The following is a 6,000-nucleotide window of genomic DNA, read 5'->3' as shown; positions in this document are numbered from 1 at the left end:
ATAGTTATCGACATACCTGGGAACAGTGTTCTGAAGATCACCACTTTGGGTTAAAACATTATTTCCAAAAGATCTCTGTTGAATATAAACATATAACCTGGGACACGGAAACCAGTAAGCCTTTTGTCTCCACTAGGATATTACCAAGATTAGCTCCTGAGAGAAGCTGTTGAACTGCCAAGGGAATGTCCTGAAGGAATAGCTTCTCACACATCTCTCTTCTAAGGAGCCTGAAACATGTGAACAGCAAGCTTCTTGTGTCACGTGACATTTATAGCTATACTTAATATCTCCTTAGCTTCCTCCCTCTCTTATAAAAATCACAGAGGCCAAGCGAACAAATGGCTGTCTGTCAGAAAATCAGGTAGCACCGTGCACTAAAACATTTTGGTACCACAGAGATAAATGTCCTCGAGATGTTAAATGAGAAAGTCACATGCAGAATTTCTGTCTTTAGACTGAATCCAGGTTTTGTTTGTTTTGTGTGGTGTTCAAGTTCCACTTCAGTGACAGAGTGGAAAAGCCTGGTTCCGTTAGAGGCTGTGTGTCATGGGTAGATGTGGGCTGGCTTGAGGCTGCCTTCTGATGACTGCACCAAGTGTCCCCAAGCCTGAACTCGCCTGTGATGATCCACTTTCTCTCACCACCGTCCCCAACAGAAGCTGAGCCCCACACTGTACCTATTAGAGCTCCATACTCTTTACACGTAAGATCTGGGCTCCTGTTGAGATTCTGACCTCCCTGGAAAAGTTACAAATTTATTTATTTATTAAAAAAAAATTTTTTTTTAACGTTTATTTATTTTTGAGAGGAAGAGACAGAGCATGAGTGGGAGAGGGGCAGAGAGAAAGGGAGACACAGAACTGGAAGCAGGCTCCAGGCTCTGAGCTGTCAGCACAGAGCCCGGCACAGGGCTCGAACTCACAGACCGCGAGATCATGACCTGAGCTGAAGTCGGACGCTCAACCGACTGAGCCACCCAGGCACCCCGAAAAGTTACAAATTTAAATGTATTAGTCTTTAACAACCTGAGTGTGTCATGGAAAATGGGATTGGTGACTTGTGTCTAGAAAGGTGGGGAGCAGTGGGGTACTGGGGACAACCCAGTGGCGCCACTTAAGAGAAGGCCTCTGGATAGAGAGCCAAGACTCCTGAGGGAGCCTGTTTGGTCCCAGTTAAATGGGAAGCTTCAAGAGCCAGATCACTTGAGGTAAAACAAAGGGCAGACCATCTGTGCTTGCAGACACGGCTGCACTAATGTGAGGGGGGAAATAAGAGCAATCATTTAGAAATTTTAAAGCCTCAAGCAATTCTTCCTCAATCAAGTGAATATATCAGGTTAGAGTGATTTTTGGACTTGAGGTTACCAGCAGAATTGTTTCAATTTGTCATTCTTCGTTCATGTGTAGACACCGCTAATAAGCACATCTTTGCCTCTCCCTTATCTCAGTGGAGACATAATTTTGTTTTATGGCCCTTTCACACGACATCGTGTTGATCAGTTAATAATTTATCAGGAACCTCTAGCCAAATATTAAAACAAATGTGTGCCATAACACATCACTAGATCTTTCTTTTGAGCCATTCAGAGGGACAGGCATAAAGTGAAATTACAAAACATCTGTGCTTCTTCATGTTCTCATTATAATGGGATTTTAACTTTCCATGCAATTACAATGAAAACCATCCCAATTAAAAGGTTTGAACCAATGCCGCGTCCCTATTAAGGTGTTAAAACATTCATTCTGTCAAATAGGGGGAAAAAAATCGGTTCCCTTTGAGATTTTCTCCATTAAGCTAGTTTCCTAATTGCTACATGCTATTTAAATAGCTTTGACTGCACTTACCTCAAATGATACAGTTCAATTAGCCTGTAAAAGAATTTAGGGTCTCTAGTGAAAAGAAATCTCACAAAAAATCCCATCTATATCAGAGGACACAGATATCTATTAAACTATTCTTGGTAGCTTCCATCTTTACTGTTTTTCTCTTTATGATCCCAAATTCAATTCCATTCTATCCTCTGAATATGAGCTATTATAATCAATATTAATAGCAGCATCAACTATAATTTACTAAGCATCTCCTAAGTATCACCCATATTGCATGCATTTTCTTATTTGGTTGTTTTAACAGTAGTCTGATGATATTATCTGTGTTTTATGGATGAGAAAATGAGACAGAGAAGCATTTAGAGAGCTTTTCCACTTACTCAATCAGTGTCCAAAGTGAGATTTAAACCCAGGTCTTTATTACCAAAGTTCTTGTTCTTAACCATAAGACCTATTGTAATCTTTGTTGGCTCTTTAAAAACAACAATCATTCAATGTGATTATTCTTTCCTTTAGTTAATTCAATAGCAAATGTAGGATTAAAGAACAATTGTCCTTTATATTATGAGTTTTGAAATATGTACGTAAAACTAGAGGAAATAGTATACTGGATCCCCATATACACCCAATGGTATGTGATCCTCTGCATACATGTCTTCGGTTTAATTTATCTCTTCACTTCTATTTCAGGAGCATTTAAGGGCACACTACAGGCATTGTGTCCTGCCACTCATGAATAGTTCAGTACGTATCTCTATCTGGAGACATTTTCCAACATAGCCACCATGCCGTTATCATGCCAAACAAAGTTGTGATCTAAGCACATAGTCTGCCGTCCTGGTAGTCAGGGTCCTGGTGGGAAGCAGACGGCTCATCCAAAAGAGATAATTGAAGAGATTTAAATAAAAGGACTATTTACAAAGCTGTGGCCAGGGTTAAAGAAAATCAGCAAGGGATGCTGCAGGGCCTGAAGGCTAGCAGTCGTGAAATGCTGTATCCCCCGAAGGGCCAAAGAAGCGAGGGTTGGCGGGTTACTGGAAGCTGGAGAGAAGCTGGCCTGAGGGAAAGAGATACAAGAATAAATCCTTTAATCTCTTTCCTTTCACCCTTACAGCTCTTCTTGGTGTCTCCCACTGGCCACACTCAATCTGAATTCAGAGGACAAGGGATCCCAAGTCATTAGTACAGGGGTTGGCAAGTCTTTGTTCTGCAGAGGACCAGACAGTTAAAATCTTCAGCTGTGTGGGTCACATGCACTCTTTCTCTCCTGTATTCTTTTTTTTTTTTTTCTGTTTTTTTTTTTTTTTTTTTTACCCCCGTATAACCACCCCTTTCCCAGCTTAACTGAGGTAAAATTGACAAAGAAAATTATAAGACATTTATTTGTTTATTTATAAAATTGTTTATTTATTTCTTTTGAGAGAGACAGGGATAGAGAATGGCAGGGGCAGAGAGAGACGGAGAAGGAGAGAATCCCAAGCAGGCTCCACACCGTCAGTGCAGAGCCTAACCTGGGCTTGATCTCACCAACCATCAGATCATGACCTGAGCCAAAATCAGGAATTGGCCACAGAACCAACTGAGCCACCCAAGTCACCCCCACATTTATATTTTTAGCTTACAGGCTTTACATAAACAGGTCACTGGCTAGATTTGGCCCACAGGTCATAGTTAGCTGATCCATTTTAGTTCATAAAGACTAGTAACCTGGGGCAAAGAGAGTCAAGTAGGGTATAGAGTGGTTCTGGAAAAGCAAATGGAAATTATCTAGACACAGTCATGTTCAAAGATGGTTTGTTCAAATGAAGATCCTAAAAAGATCCACACATTTAGCGGCATTTAGTAGCTATGTCTATTCTATAATCTCTTCTCTTTCCTTTTGGATAAATGCTACTGATTTTGGGGGGAAACGAGTTGTTTTGTCCTGTAGACAAAAGATTTGACTACTTACTTTCCTGTAGTAAACTTCAACGTGTTTCTCTCTATTTCCTCTAAACTGTTAGAACTTGAGGCTTGATTAGATTCAAGTTCAAACTTTTAAGAAATAATGAATCAAAGTTGGGACTATATGCTTCCTGTTCCATCATATCATGAGGAGAATGATGTTTCTGACTCTCACTTTTAGGGATGCCAAGGTGATTGGTGGGTTCATTCACCATCAGCTCTGTGTCTCCATTATTACATTTCCCATTAAATGTATGCCTTCTGCTTTACAACATCCATTGATGATTATTTCCTAGAACCATTATTTCATGACTCTGGATAATAGTGACATTTTAATTCCATAATTCTTTCTGCATTTATTAGCTAGCATTCTTCTGTAACGACTTTCTTGACCTTATTAGTTATTTGGTAACCCTGAAATATAGTCTGTGTTGGAAATACAAGATAAACACTTCATTCTTCTCTCTACCAATTTTAACTTAGTGCCCTACTGATCTCCAGTTACAATCATGAGCTTTTTAAAAAAGCATTATTTTGAAATTTTAAAATAAATATTTCTATTATATATATATATATATATATATAAAATATATAGACAAATCCATAAATTTAAAATAAACACACACATATAGCATGTCACCCTATTGCAAACATCATTCTTTGTGTTTGTTATATTGTCCCATTTTGGGCAAATGGGCACTGTGTATGTGTATGTGTGTGTGTGTGTGTGTGTGGCTCAAAACAACAGAAATTAATTTTCTTATAGTTCTGAAGTACAGAAGTCAACATATGTAGGCACTACCACATTATCTCTAGAGGCTCTTGGGAAGATTCCCTTTCTTGTCTTCTCCAGTGTCCAGTGGCTGTTGGCGTCCTTGGGCTTGTAGATGCATCACGCTAATCTTCAATTCTGTCTTGACAATGCCTTCCCTTCTCTATGTGTCTCTGTGTTTCTATTGTCATATGGATACTTGTCATTGGATTTAGGGCCCACCTGGGCTATCATGAATTTTTTAAATTAATTACTTCGGCAAACTCTCTTTTTACAATTAATATCACATTCAAAATTTCCAAGGATTAGAATGTGGACATATGTTTTCGAAGGCTACCCATTCAATCCATGACAGATGTCTTTGTGATTTTTGCGATGATTGATCTACTAAACAGAAAATGGGTTTTTGAGGGCCATCAATGTATTATAAGCTATAATATTGCAAATATAGAAACACTGATTGACACTGTGTTTTATATCAACATGAAACATAGTAAAAGTTTACTAGTGAACTACAAAATATAAAATTATCAAATTGTTGATAATAAAACAGGAAAACTGAGAAAAATATACATTACTTTTGCTAATACAATTATTTGGTTTTCTGCCACACTTTGGTTCTCTATGTGTATTTTTGTGGCATGGAAGAAGGAAGTAGGGTCAGAAGTTAAAAAATAAAAGAATGCATCAAAGGGTTTTACTCCCATTTGATCACAGAAACTTGTCACATCTTTGAGGATTCACTTTTACTCTCTGTAGTAAATTTCCTATCCCAATGGTGTTCCTAGCACTTTTGTGTAGTAGTCGAATGGATTATCTATTCTGTAATGGCACGAAAGAGCTGGGAGACACAGACGCACAAGGTGCGTTTTCTCTGTACCTTTTGGAAAAGAAAACGTAGAGAAAGTGTTAATTGTTTTTGTTTGAAATTTATGTGCCTTTGTTTTGAAGAATCACTGTTTCTAAGAGAGAACTCTTGGTTGCATTATAAGCATTTCAGACAGAGGCACCTTATGTTGTCAAAAATCTGCATTTTATCTACCAGTATCATGTAGTGACTGCAGGGTAGGCTCCTGTGTCCTTTGGTAGCTTTCTTCCTTCCTGGTAGGGCAAAATACCTCAGGCTCATCTTATGCACTTCCTGCCCTGCATCTGGAATCATCTGTTTCTCCCAGCAAATCCTGTTTTCTTAGTAGGAAATGATATTGAAAGACTACTACATGGGTGCTAGCGATCCTCCCTCTAATGGGCAGTCATTGTTTTCTAGGCTTTATTTCCCTTAAAAATTAGGTGTCTGTTGTTTATTTTCCATCTGATTGGGTGAACTCACACCTAACTTGGCTAGAGACAGTCTAGGTTTACATCTATTCACCCAGCACTGCCAATGGTACCGCTTAAAAGTATCCTTGTTCAGATAAGTTATATGACATTCTACTTACACATGACTTAATC

Source organism: Panthera uncia, chromosome D1 (assembly GCF_023721935.1).
Source record: "Panthera uncia isolate 11264 chromosome D1, Puncia_PCG_1.0, whole genome shotgun sequence".
Classification (NCBI taxonomy): domain Eukaryota; kingdom Metazoa; phylum Chordata; class Mammalia; order Carnivora; family Felidae; genus Panthera; species Panthera uncia.
This window is presented reverse-complemented; position numbering follows the sequence as displayed.